This window comes from Lolium perenne, chromosome 2 (genome assembly GCF_019359855.2).
Source record: "Lolium perenne isolate Kyuss_39 chromosome 2, Kyuss_2.0, whole genome shotgun sequence".
NCBI lineage: Eukaryota > Viridiplantae > Streptophyta > Magnoliopsida > Poales > Poaceae > Lolium > Lolium perenne.
In genome coordinates, this window is record NC_067245.2 from 125,905,255 (window position 1) to 125,930,356 (window position 25,102).

A 25,102-nucleotide genomic window follows, 5' to 3' on the forward strand; every position below is an offset into this window, starting at 1 on the left:
TCTCAACTGTGGTGGCGCTCCAATAATTGGAATTGCCGAGGATTTCGCATTTCCTTTTCGATTAGACAACACCGTCTAGCAACTCACAGTAGCCTACACAGCAGCGACATCTCGAGGTCTTCTCCTCCTCTCGGCTATCCTCCGGCAAAGTAGCCTCGTCTGGCTCAGGCACCGGCACCGGACCGCACCTTCGATGCTCGCCTGACGCCCTGACCGTGTGCCTCTACAGAGCCACGACACAGACGTTCCAGGAGCAGGCCCTGCTGTCAGTTATGTTAGCAGCGGGCAGCCGCTTCGCGTGAGTCAACTAATCCCACATCCAGTTGGTTTTGCGCCGGGATCTCGCGGCGAAGGCGGCGACTTCTCCTTACCAGAGCAGCGAACAGCCGGCCAGCCGCTTCTTGTAAGTCAACTAATTCCCCATACATTCGATTTTTGCGCCGGGATCTTGGGGCTGAGGCGGGGCACGCCCATGATATAGGGACGGAATCGGGCAGCCATGGAGGCGCGTGGCAAGAAGTGGGTTGGAGGCGCCCGGATTCGGCAAGGCTGAGGCTGTGCCCGTTGGCAGCCTATTCAGCCGATTCAGGGCTGATGGACTCTGGTGAGGCCGTGAGGGGAGGCTTTGCCGGCCAGGAGCGGTCAGAGAAAGTCTGTGTCAGTTCTACGGATCGTATCCACGAAGCGTTTTAATGAGAACCAACCTATCCCCATAAGAAAGACGCCAGCATCATAATTTTGAAGCAAAACGGCTTTCAAACAGATTCCATTCAGCATTTCTCAAGATTCGGTGATGAGTAGGTATACCCAGATATTTGAAAGGTAAAGCACCAGCTTCACAACCAAAAATCAGCATATATTGTTGTTCAATATCCTTTGCTTTACCAAAACAGAAGATCTTGTTGGAGATATGCCCAAGAGGAAATAATAAAAGTGTTTATTGTTATATCTTAATGTTCATGATAAATGTTTACATCCCATGCTATAATTATATTAACCAGAAATATTAATACTTGTGTGTTTTGTAAACATAAAGGAGTCCCTAGTAAGCCTCTTATTAAACTAGCTTGTTGATTAATAGATGATCATGGTTTCCTGATCATGAACATTGGATGTTATTAATAACAAGGTCATATCATTAGGTGAATGATGTGATGAACGTACACCCATAGTAAGCGTAGCATATGATCAAGTCATTTAGTTCTTTATGCTTCAAGCTTTAATATGCATAGTAACTTAATCCTTCGACCATGAGATCTTGTTAATCACCTACACCGGATGGATGCTTTGATGACACCAAACACTACTGCATAAATGGGTTGTTATAAATGTGTCATTAAGTGTTCGGAAAGTATAGGGTTGAGGCACTTGTATCAATAGTGGGATTTGTCCATCCTAATGACGGATAGATATACTCTGGACCCTCTCGGTGGAATGATATCTAATTAGCTTGCAAGCATGTGACTGGTTCACAAGGGATATCATATCACGGTACGAGTAAAGAGTACTTATCAGTAACGAGGTTGAACTAGGTATGGAGATACCGACGATCAAACTTCGGATAAGTAAAATATCGCGAGACAAAGGGAATTGTTATTTTATGTGAATGGTTCTTTCGATCACGAAGTCATCGTTGAATATGTGGGAGCTATTATGGATCTACAGGTCCCTCTATTAGTTATTGATCAGAGAGGAGTCTCGATCATGTCCGCATAGTTCTCGAACCGTAGGGTGACACACTTAAGGTTTGATGTCGTTTTAAGTAAGATATGGAATATAGAATGGAGTTTGAATGTTGTTCGGAGTCTTGGATGGGATCCAGGACATCACGAGGAGTTCCAAAATGGTCCGGAGAATAAAATTCATATATAGGAAGTCACTTTCCAAGTTTGGAAATGATCCGGTGCATTTATGGAAGGCGCTAGAATGTTCTAGAACCTTCCGGAAGAAATCACCATGGAAGGTGGAGTCCCGGATGGACTCCACCAACCCTAGCTGGCCGATCAAAGGGGAAGGTGGAGTCCATTGTGGACTCCACCATCATGGCCGGCCATAGGGGAAGGAAAGGGAGGAATCCCACTTCCCCTAGGTTTCACCCATATGGAAGATTTTGAGTTGAACTCTTATTCGGATTTTGGGCAAACCCTTGGGGGTTCCACCTATATAAAGAGAGGGAGAGGGAGAGGGCTGGCCAACTCTTGAGCCGCACCACCAAGGGCACCCAAGGCCGGCGCCCAAGTGCCCCTCCTCTCTTCCAAACCCTAGCTACTACCTCCTCCTTCTTCTCTTGCGGTGCTTACGGCGAAGCGCTGCCGGAGATCTACACCACCACCGTCACCACACCGTCGTGCTGGCGGGATTCCGAGGAGGATCTACTACATCCGCTGCCCGCTGGAACAGGGAGAATGACATCGTCATCAACACCGTACATGTGACCGAGTGCGGAGGTGCTGCCTGATTGTGGCACCGCCAAGATCTTCTACGCGCTTTTGAAAGCGGCAAGTGATCGACTACATCCACCACGAGATTTATCTCGTTAACGTTTAGCGATCTTCAAGGGTATGTTGAGCTTCACCTCGTTGCTACCATCTACTAGCTTGGCTTGTTATTCGTTCTTGCGGTAGGAAATTTTTTGTTTTCTATGCTACGAATCCCTACAGATCTCACTCTTATGAAAGTTAATTTTCAAACCAGAGAGTTGCTCAAAATACATAGAATTAATGTCACATCCCGAAATTTTCTAAATTTCGGAATATAAAATAAAAATAAATTAAATGCTTGATTGTTTGAACTTGATTAAAAATTCACAAAGAATTAAAACTTTTTGGAGTTATTTTAAACTATTTCAACGTGTTCTATTCTGAATATTCTATGCGTCAGTTTCTCTCAAAATGTTCAGACATGAATTGTTTTAGTTTGAATTAAATTGAAAGTTTAAATCAAATAACAAAAAGAAAAGAGAAATAGAGAAGGAAAAGAAAATATGGGGAACCGACCCAACCAGACCCATCTAGGCCAAACCAACCCAGCCATCCAGAACTCAATCGTCTCCCTCCTCCACCAACATATTCACAAGCTGTAACGTACATCCATGGCACCTCCTCTTCTCCTTTCCATTCCATCAATTGAAGATACTGAAACTGCATGCCATGCAAACAAAATTTATGGCCCACACACCCACGGTCCTTTCTAGAGAATTGAAATCCCATTTTAACACAGCTTAAACAGACCCTGACCTTAAATGACCTTAAATGTCTGGAGACCACGTTTACTCAATTTTCTCTCCGCGTTAGTATGCGTTACTCCCTGCCTAATTTGACCGGACGTCTGTGCCTATATAATCCTCTCGTCCACCTCTCTATTTGCCATCTCTCATTTCCTCGAATCATGCCTCCAGGCTGCCAAATTAGCTCGCTGGAGTTCGCCGTTCCGAAGCAGTTCATCAACGATTCCATCGCCAGCGTGAGCTCCCGCCGCCTTCTTTTGGTATCCTGTCCTTGCATATCTTGCTGACCTCTTCCCGGAATTTTTTTACTACACCAGAACATCGAGGACGAGCTCCACTGGATCTCGCGGAGCCACTGTCTCGGCCGAACACGAACCCGAGGAGCACTAGAACGTCCAACAGAGCACAGGGGACCATCGACGCAGAGTCGCCCCGCCGCACCCCATCCTCTATTTTCATCAGGCAGTGGGATCCTCGCATCGACAAGAACGCGAACTCCTTACCCGCCAGCGTCGAGACTTGAGGTCATGATCTGCCACTGTAAGACAAAATCATCTCATTAGGTTGAATCACTCATGCATAGTTTAGACTAAACCGATCAGATCGTAGACCGTTAGATCTAAATCGGAAGGTCCACAACGAGCTACATAACTGAACTTGCAACGTGTGTAACACGGATCGATCCATGGCATGTGCTAGCTCATCTCAAATCATTAACTTGTTAAATTCATAGCATGAGATCTGTAACTCCGTTTAAATCGATTCTTCAAACCTTGAGTTCGTAATCAAATTCTCTATCCGGTGATATTAGTTTTCCAAATTTCCGAACTTTTGTCATTTCGGACAATTTATGCCGTGAATTATATATTTCGTATTCGGAGATATATAAGTCCAAGAATGATAAATAATATACTCCTAGATTCGCAAAAATGTGAGGAACACAATTAACAAATAAAAAGTAGAGCATTTTCTTTGTTCCATCTAACAACTGAACCGGTCAGCCTATCATACTTTGTCAGGTTCATTTTCAGTTTTTCATGTCATACACGCATGGCCAAACACAAGGACCTCATCATCTCCACTAGCCTCATGCGCACATGAATCAACACTAGCAGACTAGCTGATACTGGTTATCTTGTTGCATGCATGATCGATGCCCATACATGCATCAATTAATTTCTCCATAGGGTCAACTCAACTAACTAATCTGACTTTACGCATGCATAGTGCGTAGGTGAATACTTCTCAGTAGTGGGATCATGCCAATCTAAGGTGAACCCACGTCCATGTTAGAAGTTGGCCTAAGTCAAACCAGCAAGTGACCGTAGTATTCCAATTTATCAAATCACTATAACCAATAAGAATCCGTCAGACGTCTACGACAATTCCAGATCGGTTTCTGTCTATGTTAGCAGAAAATTCTAAATTCCATATCATAAGTTTTGTTCATCTAAATTTTGCAAATTTGATACTGTTGGAATCATTACAAAATATATAACCCAGTGGAATGACTAGCTTCAAGTCTTGGCATTTATAAAATACTCGAATTTCAAATGAGAGATATAGAGTATTTTTTCATAACTTATAATCTATAAATCCTTAATAGTTGATTCCTTTTTCACAATGGAAGATACTGAACTCATCTATCCATTGGAACCATCGCCCTAATATTCGAACCACTATCTCAATATCAATCATGCCTATCCAGCCTCATGTTCTCTAAATCTTATTGACTTAGTTTGAGATACTCAAATTACAAATGAGTTATTTGAGTAGATTGTTATATCTCTGTTTTCCTAAAACCCAAGCCTATGTGTACTTTTGTGCTACTAGTAAGTGTTGTCACACTCTCCATGATGGTGTGTTGTTTTACACCATATGTGACTCATGTGATGTTAATCACATGGACATCACATGGATCATTCCAATTAGCCATTCTTGTGTAGCAAACAACTCTTGGCCATAGTTCCTTGTCAACATTTTCCTTCTAAGCATTTGGCTTAGATAATATTTATTTCTTTCTAAGTATTTGACTTAGCCATTTCATCTTCCAAAGCCATATCTTGCAAGCCATGCCTCATGCTATATCTTCTTTTTCCGCTGACTAAAATAAAATGAATAATAACTTGTTGTTTTCCTTGCTTGATTTTGTTGTTGTATGAATGGTGTGTTTATGTTGTGCTATTTTTTTATCTTATAGTTTGTGTGAAGAGCGACGTGTTTTGTTGAGAGAAGTGAACGATCTTCAATTACCAAAAAGGCAAGTGACATTCAAATCCTATCTATTTTATTATGCATTAGTGTTTTTCAACTAGTATGCATGGTAGGATTTTGTTTTCAAAAGTTATGCTATGCTTATCAATCCTAGTAGTGTGTAGCCACCCATGAACCCTTGCTAGGCTACTTAGTTTGCCTAGCAATAACAAAATGCCACTGCTATTTCGATTATTCTTGATTGTGAGTATTGGGAATTAAAATTTACAACCTTAATGAAACACCTGGGTCGATTTGGTATTGCTTGGTGGGCGGCTACTCAGGGCCTCATGACTCCTGTCTAGTACTTGTCATGTGGTTTTCTTCGCCTGAGGGTGCGTAGATGTTGAGTGGCTACTCAGGGCCACATTGACTCCTGTCTAGTACTTGTCATGTGGTTGTCTTCGCCTGAGAGTGCACTTGTGGATGGCCACCCAGGATTAAAGAGATTAGTATGTCGTCCATGTTCTAGATAGCTTCCAGTGCAGACTTATGGTATTATGGGCTCTTCCGGGATTAAGTAAGTTGCGAGGTCCAACTTGTTCGCTAGACATGATGATGTGGCTGTAGCCAAGTGGGAACGGGTCTAGCTAGTATGGTTGAAACCTTCTTCTGAAAGATCTTGTCTCATTCTTCTCTTGGTAAGGGTGGGTCGTAAGGTGAAAGTGCACAACCTCTCGAGAGTAAACCTAAGACCTTAGCCGTGTCCCCGGTTATGGAAAATTTGAGCTTCTAGGCAGGGAATGTACGGAATAATCTCATCATTGTTTTCTGAATGAGTTAAAAAATGAGTAGCAACTGTCTAATCGTACATGGGAGATGTAACCATGGTATTGTTTATGACATCATTACAAGTTTTGAAAAATGTTTTGTTATAAATAAAATGTAGGATACAATTGGCTTTATGCAAATTAGCCTAAACTCCACTAGCCAAATATAATGTAGATAGTCATGTCTAAAATTGCCACCAAATAAGTGTCATTTGCCAGTACATCATTGTGCTGACCTCCATTCGTGGGGCTGCATATTCAAACGTGCAGGATTTTCTGAGGAGAAGTACTTAATAGGATCTCAAGTCTACATTCCAACATGACTGCCTGTGGCACATGAAGATGATGAAGGCTCATTGATGACTTACATTACGATGTGGTTGTTCTGAACCATTTATTTGAGCTAGTCCATGTGACTATGCAATTTGTAAGGTTTTACTTTACCCTCTGGATCAACGATGTAGTAAATTGATACTATTGCAATGATTACTATATTTTGTAATGTGTGTGCTATCAGTGATCCCGGGAATAGCACTATACACAGGTATCTTGCCTTTATTAAAAGGTAGGGTGCTACAAAATGGTATCAGAGCATAGTGTTGCCTGTAGGATCGAGACCCTAGGTTTGGATTAGAAATAGGAAGACCATAGGATGAAAAAAAATTCTAATCCTATTTTCAATTAAAAATATGTTTGTATTTTGAACTTCTGGTATTCTCATCTATTCCATCTTTAAAATTGTTTTCCTCTCACTTTAGATGACCACCTTATCAAAACTATCAACAAGGACCGATGATGACCTTGTGCCTGAAGTGAGGGACTGCTGCTTCATGTGACATTCTTCGAGAAGTGTTGCATGGGAGACCAATGAAGAACTTGAAGAAAGACTTTGATGCAGACTACACAACGCACGAAGATACACAGAAGGAGTAAAATAGAAACTTGAAACATCCAAAACAAAAATAGACCAGACCAATTAGTTCTCTTTTTATTGAAACAACGTTAGCATAAGAAAGTATTGGTCTTACCAAATTGTGGTACGATCATACTGTTTTGTTTGTGTTTGAACCATGTTGCTTGATGCTTGTTAGATGATTGTTGTTTGGTTAAATTGCTTTGGTCTGCGGTGTTTGGGTAGGAATCTTCTTTAGAATCTTTCTATCTATTCTCACCTATACCCAACCCAGAGAATGTTTTCTTGGCAACTCGCCATGAAGGCAACATTAGTGAAACCAACCTAGATGTTTCCTAACAAGATGAAGAAGTATAGTCTATGAGATACGCAAAACCCTAGCTAGGGATCGATAGAAATGTTTCAATACAGTTCAATAATGGGGATTGAAATGATTCAATTCTCCATGGAAATTATTTCAAACCTGTGAGGTTGACCAAGTGTTAGAATACGAGATTCAATAAATCAAATACGGAGTAATGATCTGGGTGCAGGATGGATTGATCACCATTCCTACTACTCTTATATTCGCTTTCGTAATATTGACTTTGCGAATCTAGAGAGGCATACCTACAAAAGAGATATTGGCGGATAAGCCTGAACCTTAGGGTGGATATATATTATACCCTTATAGTAGGCATGTGCTGCCAACCGTAGGACTACAGTGAGAATGAACATCCAACTACTGGATGAAGATAGTGGAAGACAGTCGAAGACACCAAGAAGCAAAAGATGAAGTACTATCATTTTGGTCTCCTGATTGACCGAAAGAGTGACCGTCAGTATCAAAAGTAGTTCAACAACCAACCATTTGGATTAGATGCCCTACTATGAAGAAAACCTATTCGACTCACATTGGAGAGATATGTTGTTCACTATATGGCAATAAACATTTGCCTATTTGGATACTAACTCAGAAACCATACGCCATAGATGTTTTCAAAAGATGACCTGAGGTCAAGTCATACCCTCGGATGTGCCAAGTCATATCCAAGATGAACCTAGCATAAACCCAACACCTAAGACTACCTACAAAATTTTTGTTTAAGGGTGGTAGGAGCCATACTCTTGGATTATGGATTTACACCAGATGCCGCATGAGGTAGTATTTGGAGAAGGCATCACAAGGAGCTCCCCATGAGTATATCCAAGTAAAATATAATACCCATGAGATGAGTACCCTCATATGAATGGATACAATAGATGGTATGACCACATATGGTTTAGTGTAACATTTTCAAAGCCCAATGCTAACTTCCGAAGTTCCCTCGGAGAATTTCGAAAAAGAAGCAATAGTGAGTATGAACCTATTAGAAGACCTGAACCCAAATTTTTTCCTTTCTAGCGTTTCTCAAATCTCGAGGACAAGATTTCTTTTAAGGGTGTTAGTCTGTCACATCCCGAAATTTTCTAAATTTCAGAATGTAAAATAAAAATAAATTAAATGCTTGATTGTTTGAACTTGATTAAAAATTCAAAAAGAATTAAAACTTTTTGGAGTTATTTTAAACTATTTCAACGTGTTCTATTCTGAATATTCTTTGCACTAGTTTCTCTCAAAATGTTCAGACATGAATTTTTTTAGTTTGAATTAAATTGAAAGTTTAAATCAAATAACAAAAAGAAAAGAGAAATAGAGAAGGAAAAGAAAATAAGAGGAACCGACCCAACTAGACCCATCTAGGTCAAACCAACCCAGCCATCCAGAACTCAATCGTCTCCCTCCTCCACCAACATATTCACAAGCTGTAACGTACAGCCATGGCACCTCCTCTTCTCCTTTCTATTCCATCAATTGAAGATACTGAAACTGCATGCCATGAAAACAAAATTTATTCCCCACACACCCACGGTCCTTTCTAGAGAATTGAAATCCCATTTTAACACACCTTAAACAGACCCTGACCTTAAATGTCTGGAGACCACGTTCACGCAATTTTCTCTCCGCGTTAGTATGCGTTACTCCCTGCCTAATTCGACCGGACGTCTGTGCCTATATAATCCCCTCGTCCACCTCTCTATTTGCCATCTCTCATTTCCTCGAATCATGCCTCCAGGCTGCCAAATTAGCTCGCTGGAGTTCGCCATTCCGCCGCAGTTCATCAACGATTCCATCGCCAGCGTGAGCTCCCGCCGCCTTCTTTTGGTATCCTGTCCTTGCATATCTTGCTGACCTCTTCCCGGGATTTTTTTACTACACCAGAACATCGAGGACGAGCTCCACTGGATCTCGCGGAGCCACCGTCTCGGCCGAACACGAACCCGAGGAGCACTAGAACGTCCAACAGAGCACACCGGACCGTCGACGCAGAGTCACCCCGCCGCACCCCATCCTCTATTTTCATCAGGCAATGGGATCCTCGCATCGACAAGAATGCGAACGCCCTACCCGCCAGCGTCGAGACTTGAGGTCATGGAGAAACAGATTCCTGCGGTATATCCTCCTCGCGTCGCCCCATCCTGGCGACCGGGGAGGCGAAACCCTAAAGCACGCCGGCGCCCCCCTCCCCTCCTCTCTCCCGTCTCCGCCGCTCCCACAGGCGCTGCCGGGATAAGCCCGCAACGCCGGTGAAGGGGGCGGTGGGGATCTGAGCTCTCGGCTCCCCCCGCGGTGGCTAGGTGGAGGATCTCCGCGGCGGGCTCGCCATGACCTTGGAGACGGCGCGACGGGCTCTCCTCTCCAACGGCCGGCCTCTGGCTTGGCGGATGGCGCGGAAGAGCTGGTCCAGCGGCTCCCTTGGAGGGGGCTCGGGACTGCGAGGCGACGACCTTGCTCTGTAAGGCGCCACCGGCTTTGACGGCGAGCGGTGGGCGCGGATGCGGTCCGGCATCTCGGCCGCGTGGGCGGCGAGGTTCCGGCGAACGGCGGTCGTGGCGCGGGGCTGCTCCGGTGGCTGGCGGCGCCAGATCTGAAGTATCATCTCAACTGCACTTAGGCGCTTCCCACCACGCTGGATCTGTAACTCGTGGGCCTTGTGCCGCCGGTCCCATGGCTGGAGGTGGTGTTGGTGGCTGGAAGTGGAGTCCAGGAGAAATCCCTTTGCCGGTCTCGGCTGCGACGGTGGCGACGCCCGAGTGGCGCCGTTTTCCTGCTTGGTGGCGACGTCGAGGTACTCCCTTCCCTTCACCCCACCCCTGTTGCGCTCCCGGGGTGAAAACCCTAACTTTGTTGGGCGGCGGCGGTGCCACGAGCGTCGTGTCCTCCTTGGAGGCGCTGCTGTTGGGACCTTTCGGGGTGTGCGGATGCTGCCTTCGTGCAGTTGGGTGGTGGCGGTGTTGCTCCGCGACACTGTTTTTCTACATCAACGACCAAGTCCGCGGCTTCGGCTCTGCGTGGGTGAACCCTTTCGCGGGCGACATGGCTTCGCAAGGTAAGCTCGGGCTGCGAGTATTGGGGCTCTGTTCTTGCCCTAGGTTTAGGCTTGGTTCCTGCTATGTGCTCTGCTCAAGGGGAGCGTTTCCATTGCCGACGGTTCGGCGTCCTTTCGAGCTAGGACGAGGGGGTAGGGACCCTCTTCGGCAATGGAGGAGTACTGCCAGGCGACAGATAGATCAGGGTGCGGGCGGGTCTCCGCTGCTTCGCTTTCGATGCTTCTACCTTGCTTCACCTCCGTCGCTCACGGGTGCTTTGTTCTCGCTTGAGGACATCGAGGACTTCAGCTGGGTTTCTTGTTTTTGTGTTCGCTGTAGTTTTGGATGTTGTAAGCTGTTCTCGGCATTCTTGTATCATCAGCCGTTTGGGCTTTATTAATTTAAAGCTGAGCACTTTGTGCCTTATGTTTAAAAAAGACTCGAGATCATGATCTGCCACTGTAAGACAAAGTCATCTCATTAGGTTGAATCACACGTGCATAGTTTAGACTAAACCGATCAGATCGTAGGTCGTTAGATCTAAATCGGAAGGTCCACAACGAGCTACATAACTGAACTTGCAACGTGTAACACGGATCGATCCTAGCTCATCTCAAATCATTAACTTGTTAAATCGATTCTCCAAACTTTGAGTTCGTAATCAAATTCTCTATCCGGTGATATTAGTTTTCCAAATTTCCGAACTTTTGTCATTTCGGACAATTTATGCCGCAAATTATATATTTCGTATCCGGAGATCTATAAGTCCAAAAATGATAAATAATATACTCCTAGATTCGCAAAAATGCGAGGAACACAATTAACAAATAAAAAGTAGAGCATTTTCTTTGTTCCATCTAACAACTGAACTGATCAGCCTATCATACGTTGTCAGGTTCATTTTCAGTTTTTTCTTGTCATACACGCATGGCCAAACACAAGGACCTGATCATCTCCACTAGCCTCATGCGCACATGAATCAACACTAGCAGACTAGCTGATACTGGTTATCTTGTTGCATACATGATCAATGCCCATACATGCATCAATTAATTTATCCACAGGGCAAACTCAATTAACTAATCTGACTTACACATGCATAGTGCGTAGGTGAATACTTCTCAGCAGTAGGATCATGCCAATCTAAGGTGAACCCACGTACATGTTAGAAGTTGGCCTAAGTCAAACCAGCAAGTGACTGTAGTATTCCAATTTGTTAAATCACTATAACCAATAAGAATCCGTCAGACGTCTACGACAATTTCAGATCGGTTTCCTGTCTATGTTAGCAGAAAATTCTAAATTCCATATCTTAAGTTTTGTTCATCTAAATTTTGCAAATTTGATACTGTTGGAATCATTACAAAATATATAACCCAGTGAAACGACTAGCTTCAAGTCTTGGCATTTATAAAATACTCGAATTTCAAATGAGAGATATAGAGTATTTTTTTCATAACTTATAATCTATAAATCCTTGATAGTTGTCACAATGGAAGATACTGAACTCATCTATCCATTGGAACCATCGCCCTAATATTCGAACCACTATCTCAATATCAATCATGCCTATCCAGCCTCATGTTCTCTAAATCTTATTGACTTAGTTTGAGATACTCAAATTACAAATGAGTTATTTGAGTAGATTGTTATATCTCTATCTCTAGTTTCCTAAAACCCAAGCCTATGTGTACTTTTGTGCTACTGGTGAGTGTTGTCACCCTCTCCATGATGGTGTGTTGTTTTACACCATATGTGACTCATGTGATGTTAATCACATGGACATCACATGGATCATTCCAACCAGCCATTCTTGTGTAGCAAACAACTCTTGGCCATAGTTCCTTGTCAACATTTTCCTTCTAAGCATTTGGCTTAGATAATATTTGTTTCTTTCTAAGTATTTGACTTAGCCATTTCATCTCCGAAAGCCATATCTTGCAAGCCATACCTCATGCTATATCTTCTTTATCCGATGACTAAAATAAAATGAATAATAACTTGTTGTTTTCCTTGCTTGATTTTGTTGTTGTATGAATGGTGTGTTTATGTTGTGCTATTTTCTATCTTATAGTTTGTGTGAAGAGCGACGTGTTTTGTTGAGAGAAGTGAACGATCTTCGATTACCAAAAAGGCAAGTGACATTCAAATCCTATCTATTTTATTATGCATTAGTGTTTTTCAACTAGTATGCATGGTAGAATTTTGTTTTCAGAAGTTATGCTATGCTTATCAATCCTACTAGTGTGTAGCCACCCATGAACCCTTGCTAGGATACTTAGTTTGTCTAGCAATAACAAAATGCCACAGCTGTTTCGATTATTTTAGATTGTGAGTATTGGGAATTAAAATTTACAACCTTAATGAAACACCTGGGTCGATTTGGTATTGCTTGGTGGGCGGCTATCAGGGCCTCATGACTCCTGTCTAGTACTTGTCATGTGGTTGTCTTCGCCTGAGGGTGCGCAAATGTTGAGTGGCTACTCAGGGCCACATTGACTCCTGTCTAGTACTTGTCATGTGGTTGTCTTCGCCTGAGAGTGCACTTGTGGATGGCCACCCAGGATTAAAGAGATTAGTATGTCGTCCATGTTCTAGATAGCTTCCAGTGCAGACTTATGGTATTATGGGCTCTGCCGGGATTAAGTAAGTTGCAAGGTCCAACTTGTTTGCTAGACATGATGATGTGGCTGTAGCCAAGTGGGAACGGGTCTAGCTAGTATGGTTGAAACCTTCTTCTGAAATATCTTGTCTCATTCTTCTCTTGGGAAGGGTGGATCATAAGGTGAAAGTGCACAACCTCTCGAGAGTAAACCTAAGATCTTAGCCGTGTCCCCGGTTATGGACAATTTGAGCTTCTAGGCAGGGAATGTACGGAAGAATCTCATCATTGTTTTCTGAATGAATAAAAAAATGAGTAGCAACTGTCTAATAGAACATGGGAGATGTAACCATGGTACTGTTTATGACATTATTACAAGTTTTGTAAAATGTTTTGTTTTAAATAAAATGTAGGATAAAATTGGCTTTATGCAAATTAGCCTAAACTCCACTAGCCAAATATCATGTAGATAGTCATGTCTAAAACTGCCACCAAATAAGTGTCATTTGCTAGTACATCATTGTACTGACCTCCATTCGTGGGGCTGCATATTCAAACGTCCAGGATTTTCTGAGGAGAAGTAATTGATAGGATCTCAAGTCTACATTCCAACATGACTGCATGTGGCACATGAATATGATGAAGGCTCATTGATGACTTACATTCTACTGTGGTTGTTCTGAACAATTTATTTGATCTAGTCCATGTGACTATACAATTTGTAAGGTTTTACTTTACCCTTTGGATCAACGGTGTAGTAAATTGATACTATTGCAATGATTACTATATTTTGTAATGTGTGTGCTATCAGTGATCCCGGGAATAGCACTATACACAAGTATTTTGCCTTTATTCAAAGGTAGGGTGCTACAATTAATTTCATATTGAGTGCTTTGGCAATGTCATGTTCCATGAATAAAATTGTGTCATCAGCATATTGTAGGATTGAAATTCCATCCTCGACTAGATGAGTTAGAAGACCCCCAATCTGACCCGCTTCCTTAGCCCTTTCAATAATAATGGCTAGCATATCCGCAAGAATGTTAAAATGAATCGGAGATAAAGTATCACCCTGTCTCAAACCTTTTCTAGTTTGGAAATTATGGCCAACATCATCATTCACCCTAATCCCCACACTCCCTCCTTGGACATACTGTCTAATTCGATTATACCAGATGTCATCAAACCCCTTCATAGGCAAAACTTGTTGTAAAAGGCCATTTAACCTTATCATATGTCTTCTCAAAATCAATTTTGAAAAGAACACCATCTAACTTTTTCCTATGCAGTTCATGAATCGACTCATGAAGCACAACCACTCCCTCTAAAATATGTCTGCCTGGCATGAAAGCAGCCTGAGTAGGTTTAATCACATTATGAGCTACCTCCGAAATACGAATGGTAGCAACTTTAGTAAAGATCTTCAAGACCACATTAAGTAAACAAATAGGACGATACTGTTGAATTTGTGTCGCATTATCTTTTTTTGGAAGCAAAGTAATAACCCCAAAATTTAACCTATGTAAAGGTAATTCTCCTCTTTGGAAAGAATTAAAAAGCGCCATGAAGTCCAATTTTATTACTTCCCAAAAGGTTTGATAAAACTCTGCCGGAAATCCATCTGGCCCCGGCGCTTTATTATATTTCATCTGTGAGATCGTCTCATAAACTTCCTCGAAGGAGTAGTCTTTGATCAAAAGATCATTTTCAGCCGCAGAAGCTTGAGGAATATCATCAATTCTATCCTCCACCATTATTACTGAACTGTGTTGCGGCTCACCAATTTTTTTTTTGTAGTATTCAGTAATGTAAGTTTTAAGGTTCTCATCCCCAAAAATCATACCCTCCTCTTGTTCAAGTTGAATTTTTTTCTTCTTTCTATGTTTCCCATTAGCAATTAAGCGAAAATATTTTGTATTATTGCCCCCTTCTTGCACATACTTAACTTTGGCTCTCTGTGCCCATTTGGTTTCCTCAGACCTTCTAAGTTTATTCCAATTATCGTTTGCCAATTTTATCTCATCCCTCTCAACAGTAAATAGAGGACAAGTCTCCGCCTTAATATCTAGGAAATCAATAATTTCGAGTAACCTCTCCATATTTCCCACTTAAATTTTTCGTCCATCCCCTTAAAAATCTTCGTAGGTGCCTAATCTTTTTTTGCCATGTATCAATTGGTGAGACCCCCATTGGAGCTGCAGCCCATTCAACTGCCACCAAATCATAAAACCCATCCGGTTGCAACCAAGACAACTCAAAAGAGAAACGAGATTTGTTTCCTAGATGTGCGTGGTTACCCGAATCAATAAGAAGGGGTGTATGGTCAGATCCTGATCGAGGTAAAGCCCTCACCAAAACAAGTGGGAATTTTTGTTCCCACTCCACACTAGCCAGCACACGATCCAATTTTTAATAAGTAGGGGTCTCTCGCCGACTAGCCCAAGTATATTGACAACCTGAGAGTGCAATTTCCTTCAGATTTAAGCTCTCAATAACTGCATTAAAAATGAAGGGCCATCGAGGATTATAATTATTATTACTCTTGTCCTCAGGTTTTCTAAAGATATTAAAATCTCCGGCAAGAAGCATAGGCAAAGGCTCGGCCTCGCACAAACGCACTAACTCAGATAAGAATTCATGTTTGAGAGAATCTTGTGCAGCACCATACACTGGCACCAAGACCCACTCAAACCCGTCACTTTTTGATTTCAATGATAGCTTCACACAGAAGTAACCATTAACTACATTATTAACTTTTATAGTGTTAGTATTAATTCCGACCAAAATATCTCCGGAACAACCCTGGGGTCGTAAGCAGAACCAACTAAAATCTTTTCCACAAGATAGATCTCTAAGGAAAGGAACAGTAAAATTTGATCTCCCAGTTTCCAGAAGTGCAATATAATCTAACTGATGTTCTATGATAGCTTCTTTTACGAAAAGGTGTTTTCCTGGATCACCAAAACCCTCACTATTCCATGTCAAACCACACAAAGAGTTCATTGCCATCTACTTATAATTTTTATTACGAATTCTGTTACTTCTTCTCACCTTATTCTTATCATAAGACTTTTTCTTTTAATTACGCCTTGTCTCATTCATTATAGGGGAAGCACAAAGCAAACCATCGTCTAATAGGTGGTCATCATCATCTAGATCCGCCACTAACTCAGAAGCACGAGAGACAATAAGACATGGCATTTTTCCCCACTTTTATCCAAAACCGCCTCATTATTTTTCAAGATAGTTAGTGTCCTTTGAAGTTCATTCTCTTTAATTATATGTGCCGCATTAATCTGGTCGGTAACAGAACTAACCATAGAGACCCCCAAAGCAGTAGCATTATGAATAATATGTGCATCTGAAAAATTAAGTAACGAGTGTGACTGAGAATTACCTTGCGCAAAGCTTTCACTACGCCTTTGTGCAAGCAACATAGCTTTTTGAAGCTGCGTCGCATCCGCATTGGGCTGCGCACGAAGTCTTCCTCTCGACCTTATACCTTTTGCCTCCAGTGATTTTATGCCACCAAAAGCAATCACCTCTTCAGTAGAAAAAGTTGTAGATACCGGAGTGGTCATTATATCCGGTGTTATGTTCTTCTTGGTAGCCGCAACTGCCTGTGATGCAAAAACATTTGATCACGTTGTAACAGAGACATTATCAAACAAAACAGAAGAGAATTCATCATTATTACTAACCATATCCTTAACCAACATTAGCAAGGGAGATACAGTAGTGTTGATCTGAATACTCCGTGTCGGTTTTACCATGTGAACATACGTTCGTTTTAAAGTCGTCATAGGCTCACTGTTAATACCATTTGGAATAGTAGCCTGGGAGGATAAATTGGCCGGCGATGATGAAGCTAGTGTCGGCGACAAGATCACCATGTTCGGCATGATCGACGTGCCTGGGCTGCATGAGCCATGCACCGCACTGCTCGTCGCCTCGATCGACGTGGCGAGGTTGCATGTGCTGCATGCGCCATGCACAGCAGGGCTCTATGCCCCGATCGACGTAGCGAGAGCACCCTGCGTGCATGTGCCATGCACAAGCTCAGCAGCCTCCGTCGCCACGAAATCAGCATCCCTCAACCCGCGAGCGTCTCGCTGGGCAGGAGACCGGTCATGACCCAGCTCAGCGAGCCATGCAGCTGTCACATTCGGGTCCGAGGTGGCCATAGGCCACTCCACCACTTCCAAATTCGCCGTGGCACTAAACAAAGGATCAAGGCATTTAGGAGTCGATAAACCAAATTCACAAACTGAAGATGTAAACACATTATCATACCTAGGTGAGACATCTACAAACGCAGTATCATTTTCTTGAGCAAGCTTAATACTACCTCCGTCCCAAGGAATAAGGCGCACACGTATCTCAAGATGAACTTTGACCATAAAAATTGAGCAATAAAATCTTGATTATATTATATGTAATTAGTATCGTTAGATTCATATTGAAAAGTACTTTCTAATGATGCTAATTTCATACGAACAATCTTTATGTATTTGAAGTAATTTTTGGTCAAACAAAAAACACGTAAAATGAGGACGCATTATTCCTTGAACCGGAGGTAGTAGGAGATACAGCCATAGAAGTGTCAGCCGAAGGAGCTGGATGTGATGGTTCATAGTCAGTATCTTTTCCTTCCTCCTCATTCTTCTTCCTCTTGACTTCTCTATCGAAATCATCTCCTGGATTGTTGCTAGGACCATCATGATCCATGTCGTCGTCCTTATGCATATCCTCGGACACACTCTCCTCATTTGTTGTTGGAGCTCGTAAGCCCTCCACTTCAAAATGGAGTCGAAAGAAATCGTTGTGAATCTTGACATCAAGACTAGCAGGAATAAGAGCAGGATCCAAACAGCTAATGCGAATTCTTAGCACATTATTAGCCCTTGTAAATGGTATATCAATATTTGTAGTCTCACCAAAAATATCACCAAAAGCCCACAAAGATAAAATTTCATCAAGAGCAAAAGGAGGGAAACCATGTACTCTGACCCACACCTCTTCTGCCGTCCATACTAGTACAACATCCTTTCTCCAGAAATCAAACGCCAAAGTAATTTGTGTTCTTGGCACACAAAATTTTCCAAAATGCTGAGCCTTCACCAAGTCACTTCTACTTGGAAAACTGACCCTGAATACATTATCCTCCATCTGCTGAACATCCCACTGATACTGATCATCAGACATCAAAAACTGTAACTGCGCTATTAGTTCAGGTATGGTCATGATCCCACCCTCAACTGCCACTCTACCTAACCTTGTATTCTCAACACGAGGCCGAACATCACCAGAAAGAGGTATCTTCCAAAAGGTTAAGTCCACATGCCCAACTCCATAGATAGCAATTCTTGGTTTGGGAGCACGCAGAATTGGACAGTCTCTATTTGCATGATCAGCACTTTGACAACGGTCACATAAATCTGCTTTACAATCATTAATACAGTGACCTGTTTTGTGACACCTAAAGCACTCCGGTCCTTTCTTCTTAGCCGCAGCAGCCAAAACTAACTCATCACTCTGGTTTTGGGCTGCAGTCTATGAGATAGACCCAGCCCCAAAAGTACTATCAGCATGTGTCAGCCTTAGCAGATTTTCCCCGGCCGTATTAACATTAGAAGACCTTACATCAGATTGTCTTGCTACATGTGTCTGTCTATTCAGAGGGGGCACTGTCCGTCCAGGTTCTCGAACAACCGGCATAGTAACATTATGATTAGCATATTCAGAATTAGAGGTAGCAAGAATCTATTTAGCAAAAGCTTCAGCCACCTCCTTGACTAGGCGTTTTTGGGCATCATTGAGACCAGTAAGATCCGGTCCATCTCTAGGCAGATCATCCCACCGAACATAAGTATTAGACGGACGTCGATTGAAATGGTTACCTCCGAAATTGCAGTTATAGCCCCTGTTGTATCCATGCTGATTCCTGTAGCCACCCCCGGCATTATTGGGGCGCCCATGTCCAGCACGGAAAATACCATCACCAAAAACATCATTAGATCGATCAGCCCCATTGCCGGGGTTGCCCCCATGACCGGCAGTGCCACTCGGGCCACCTTGCTCGAAATTTGATCTGCCGCCCGGCGGCGGACCGTTTCCTCCACTGTCCCACCGTCCGCTACCATGGCCTCCCCTCCTCGAGTTCCCTCCACCGCGGTTCATGACGGCAGCGACAACAGGTGAGAGCGGAGGAACAAGGGGTGCGGGACGAACAGATTTTTGACCGAAATCTAGCCTACATTGTGGACCTCGATCAAAACGAGTCACGCGTGCAGCTGATCAGGGCGCGATCGCTGGTTTCGGGCCCATACTGCCCTTGTTTGGAACCAAGCAATTCGGCTCAATATCAGACAAACATAAATCAGCCCGGCCCAATTCAGAAACAGCAGGTTTGAAATTCAAAAAACCCCTCTGACGGATCTGTGCTGGAGCATGCATCGATGGCAATCTCTGCCGGCGATGGACAGGGTGATCGCATGCCCACCTGCTCTCCACCGGCCCTGCCATCCTAGCCCGCCGCCGTCTTCGTTGTACAAGCATCCATTCACTAGCATCGAAAGTTTCAAGCAGGAATGTTGAAGGCGACATGACTGGTGTGGAAATCCTTGGTCGTCTACCGATCGATCTGCAACCATGAACAAACGCAGAAGAATCGGATAAAACTGAATCAAAAAATCACCTGATCTGAGAGTGATCGCCGCTAGTCTCTGCCTCCTCTTCTTCTATTCACGTCGTCGTAGCGCCGAGGTAGCCGCCTCCACCATCGTGCGTCCATCCGACGCAGGCGAGCAGGCGAGATACGTCGAAGCCCTGGTAACGGGTTCAACATCCTCACCGGTGATCACTGTTTCCTCGTCGTCGGCAATCGCCCAGAACCGCCCAGGATTCGCCTCCACCGGCTCTCCGCCAATCACGGTCATCCCTATAGAGGTGCCAAACCCTTCGCTACTTGAATTGCCCATGCGTTGTCACGGGATAGAAAATTTTATTATAGACAATATATTGAAATATGTGTCCTAATTTATGTGTGTTCATATAATTGCTTAATTATATTAAGCATTCTTCCATTCCCTATAAACCCATCAGTACATGCCTCAAGTTTATATCATCGTACCCGTAAACATATTTTTTAACATTCCATTCTTGTCAACATGTTAAAATATGATATTCATATATTCCCTCCGATCCATATTAGCTAACTATGTTTTGTCTAGATTCGTACGTATCTAGGTATTAAGTATATACGCTAGATGCATTTGTATCTGAACAAAGTAAAGTCAATTGATTTGGATAAGAGAAAGTGCAATAGTTTAAGCTAGACATACTAACTTCTAAATCATAATTATCTCTTAATAAAAAGAATAGTGTAACTGGGAAAATTAATATAATGGATGATTATATATTTTGAGATGCTCTAGTAAAGGATGTTTTCTACACTCTCAAAGAAACCAAAATTTCACATCAAAAGTGAATGTACACTTGTGCATTCTTTGAACACCAATCTAGAAATCTAGCCAGATGTAATTGTTGCTATGCAATCCAGAAACTGATCACGGCATGCTTCTTGTGCTCATATAGGTGCCAACCTTAGGAGTTAACCTAAGTTACATGAAAGCCTAATTTACATGAAAGGAAATAGAACATGTATTCATCAGGTAAAGAAAAACACAATAATCAAATATGAAATAGAAGGAAAAAATTATTGACACTTTTTAAAACTCTCACCATCAGCCTCATTAGTCACACAAAAGTAGTCCGGCTCCAAAAAGAACTAAGATTCACATTTGGCAGTAAATAAGTACATGACACACACAAATTCACCACTCTCTTCCCCTCACTATGGTCATGTATCATCTCGCCACACATAGGAATGAACCAACAAATGCACAACTTCACACGTCAGCAATGCCAACCAATGGGGTGCGGTTGGAGGATGACATGGGTATTTTTGTTGCCTTTGTTTGTTAAAAATAAATCCCTATAATTGTAATAATAGTAATAACAAATGTTATAAAAGACTCATAAATTGCGGAATACATCCTCCCTGTACTCCATTGATCTTATGTATGGCACAAATCAACTACTGCAAGTGATGTAAAAGCAATTTAAGAGTGAAGTGTTTGGTTGATGAAGGATATTTTGGCCAAGCACAAACAGACGAAAAGAAAAATTACAAAAAATACTAATTGTTGAAGATGATGCATGGCCAAAATTTTACTGATTCTATTTCACACTTGTAGGGTTTAAATTATAAAAATATCAAGCATTTTTCGTGTGCTTAATATCAAACTGGTTCTTCTATATTTCATTCATAATTGAGATGAGCTAGGTTTGCCCGGATACGGCGATGCGGATATGGATACTGTGACACATCGATTTTACAAAAAACACAGATAAGGAGATACATTTGTATATATATAAATTGCTGATTCTTGTACTGACATGGTTATTTCCATCAAGGTGTTCTATAACGCAAACTTCTATACTTCTATATTGTGTTCTATAATCTGTACTTCTCCATATCCCAGCAATCTCAGTAGCTATTGCTAAGAACCATATGGCATGTAGTTCTGATATATTGCAATCAAATATGCGGACAAACCATAAAGGAGCTACTGAGCTTGCATGTTGCATCCCTGATACTGTATCCAATGAACAAGATAATGGAGGCGAAATTGACATGCATGCCTTCACGATGCAGCGGCGGACGGCCAAGTGTGCTTGCTGCTCAACGGCGGAGTGCGAAGGGTGCTTCTCGGCAGCTGAAAGCGGCGGGCGTCTGACATAGCTGCTCGACGGCGGAGGGCGCTACTCATCGCCGGATTGGTGTGTGGTGGATTTACCTTGACATGCTTGAGGAGCTCGTAGCCGGTCCTGCCGGGCATCCAGTACTCAGTGGTGATGAATAGCCCCAGGCCAAGCTGCTCCGGTGTCCTCGTCGCCAATTGGATGGTGGTACCTGCACAAATGAATACCGCACATCAGCAACCCACATCCACGAACAAATCGCCGCCCAACTTTTCAAATCGATGATAAAATAAGGACGACGACGTGCAGGATCGAGGCGGCGGCAACGGGGAGACTCGCGTGACGGATGCCGGGCCGTGTAGACGCGCACGACGGCGAAGGGCAGCCTCGCGTGCAGGATCTTGGCGGCCGATGGCGTGCAGGATCGAGGCGGCCGATGGCGTGCAGGATCAAGGCGGCGGCGCCGAGGAGAATCGCGCGATGGCGGCGGCGCCGGGAGACTCGCGCGACATCGGGCGATGGGTAGGCTCGCGTAGCGGCCTCGTGTGCTGGCGGCGAGGTGGTTGCCAGATGGCAGGCGTCGGAGAAGAGATAGCAGCTTGAGGGGGAGATGATTGATTTGATTTCCTTGTGAGGACTGGTTGACTGATTTCCTTGTGATTTCCTTATTATTTCCTTGTTAGCTTTACTTTCCTTGTTTGATTGATTGATCACTGAATTGCCTTGTTAGCTTTATTTTCCTTATTTAACTGATGACCAAATTGATGGAACAGACGAAAGGTGGGAAGAATATGGTTTATGTTTAGTCTTTTTAAGTAGTAGAGATATATTTCTTCTACTTTTTTTTCTTCCTGCGAATCTGCAGGCATGCTTGCGTGTGTGGTTTCCTTGGTTAACTTCTCTTCTTTCATTCTATACTATGTCTTTTTTTCATTCTTCTTTCTTACATTCTATTATTTTCTTTTATCATGTTTTTATTTTTTCTTACATTTATTTTTTATTTTTAAGTAGGAATTTTTAACATAGGTTTATTTCTCTTTTGTGTAAATGTTTTTTCCCAATACGTCTAAGTTTTTGTTCCACTATATCTAAACTTATGTTTTCTTCGTTGTTTTCCTCTCTATATAAGTTGTTGTTTCTTTTCGTCTAGGCTGTTGTTTCCCTCCGTTATGACGTCTGTACCCTTCCATCTTGGCTGTTGTCCTCCATCTAGGCTCTCGCTCTCCTCTATCTAGGCTCTTGTTCCCTTTGTCTAAGTTGGCGTTCTTCTTCGTTAAGGTTGTTGTTTCCCTCCGTTTAGGTTGTTGTTTCTCTCGGTTTAGGTTATTGTTCCTTTTCGTTAAGACCGTTGTTCCCCTCCGTGTAGGATGTTGTTCCTCTCCGTTTAGGTTGTTGTTCCCTTCCGTCAAGACTATTGTTCCCTCCGTGTAGGCTGTTGTTCCTCCCAGTTTAGGTTGTTGTTCCCTTCTGTCATGACCGTTGTTCCCCTCCGTGTAGGTTGTTGTTCCTCTCTGTCAAGAATGTTACTGTTGTTCACCTCAGTGTAGGTTATTGTTCCTCTCCGTTTAGGTTGTTGTTCCCCTTCGTCTAGGCTGTTGTTCCTCTTGGTATAGGTTGTTGTTCCCTTGAATCAAGGCCGATGTTCCCCATTCGTCAAGGCAGTTGTTCCCCTTTCGTTAAGGTCATTGTTCCCTCCCGCCTAGGTTATTGTTATCCTCTATCTAGAATGTTGTTCTCCTCCGCTAGGATCTTACTCCCCTCCGTTTAGAATGTTGTTATCCTTCGTCTAGACTATTGTTTCCCTTTGTCTAGGATGTTGTTTCCCTTTGTCTAGGTTGTTGTTCCCCTTCGTCTAGGCTCTTGTTCCACACAATTTAGGTTGTTATTCCCCACCGTCTAGGATCTTGTTCCCCTCTATCTAGTATGTTGTAACCCTCCGTCTAGGCTCTTGTTCCCCACGAGGTTGTTGGTCCTCTCCCTCTAGGATGTTGTTATCCTTCGTATAGGTTATTATTCCCTTCCGTCTAGGCTGTTGTTCCCCTTCATCTAAGTTATTGTTCTCGTTCCTCTAGGTTGTCCTTCCCATCGTCTAGACTATTGTTCGCCTTCCCCTGGTGTTTTGTTCCCCACCGCATATGATGGGGATATGCCCTAGGGGGCCCATCACCCAGTTCACTCGCCAGACGAAGAGAGCCCAGGACAGCTCCAGTCGGTGGGCGACTGGGTCAAGCGCACTAGCGACTGAAGCTCAGCACGATTGGATCCGCACAAGGCCCATGAAGAAAGCGTAGTGGCCCAAGAGGCCTTATACTTGTAAACCCTAGGTGGCTGCATATATAAAGTGTAACATCCCAAATTTCAAATCAATAAGACAAGGAGTTTCCAATATTCAAAATTTAGAACTAACAAAAAACTTTTATTTAAATATGGTGCTATGCTTAGTGTTGCATATGTGCATAGTGATCATGCATGAATAAATTGATGTTTGCCATGATGATTGTTTGTGTGCTTATTAAAGATTCTTAAACCCTAGGACATGATCATGGAACCCAAAAAGAGAGAAAGAAAAGAAATGGAAAATACAAATAATCACTCACATACACTTATGGCCATTTTTGAAAATCCTCAACCAAGGCCATAATTACTTGTGCCAATTGTGGGGTAATGTTAATAAACACTTAAGAACACTTTTGGAATCAAAGAAACCCAAATCAAATCAAAAGGAAATGCAAAACCATCTCACATAAGATAATGGTCAAAATTGGCAATTATATCATGACACCTACTTTGAGCCTCTGTATTAAGTGATTCTTAAACCAAACAATTCCAACTCTTTGCACCTCATCCAAGATCTCATCAAGGTGAACAACTTTGGTCAAGATCATCCCTGCAAACTCTTGCTCAATTTCAAAATATCATCAAGCCAAGTGGCAACATTGAAACAAAAACTAGATCATACACATTTTGAAATTTCACAAACCAACTCAACTTTGCACACCACCACCACCATTATCCTCGAAACATTATTCAAATCAACTCCACCAAAAATCTCTGCAAAATTCAAAATAAATGTTCATGCGACCATTGTGTCGAACACCTGGTGGGCAAGAATCAGATTTGATCATACATGCTATTATTCAGTGGATCTTTGCCTAAACCCCTTTTGCTTTGTGATCATTACT

At 42.7% G+C, this 25,102-nt stretch overlaps 2 long non-coding RNA genes across 3 annotated transcripts; one reads left to right on the top strand and one right to left on the bottom strand.

The window, feature by feature from the left end:
* Positions 1-214: 214 nt before the first annotated feature.
* Positions 215-5,952, top strand: LOC127333493 (uncharacterized). 2 transcript variants are annotated; one of them, XR_011751947.1, is made up of 5 exons: positions 215-403; positions 482-2,559; positions 3,398-3,462; positions 3,544-3,766; positions 5,427-5,952. It is a non-coding gene; the product is annotated as an uncharacterized lncRNA (long non-coding RNA). The 2 variants fall into 2 exon arrangements; XR_007871201.2 differs by having other exon boundaries at positions 3,544-3,750.
* On the bottom strand, positions 2,793-20,118 carry LOC127333492 (uncharacterized). The gene is made up of 4 exons (XR_007871200.1): positions 17,448-20,118; positions 16,856-17,372; positions 16,552-16,774; positions 2,793-3,764 (listed from the first exon to the last, which is right to left on the bottom strand). It is a non-coding gene; the product is annotated as an uncharacterized lncRNA (long non-coding RNA).
* Between the last annotated feature and the right edge of the window lie 4,984 nt (positions 20,119-25,102).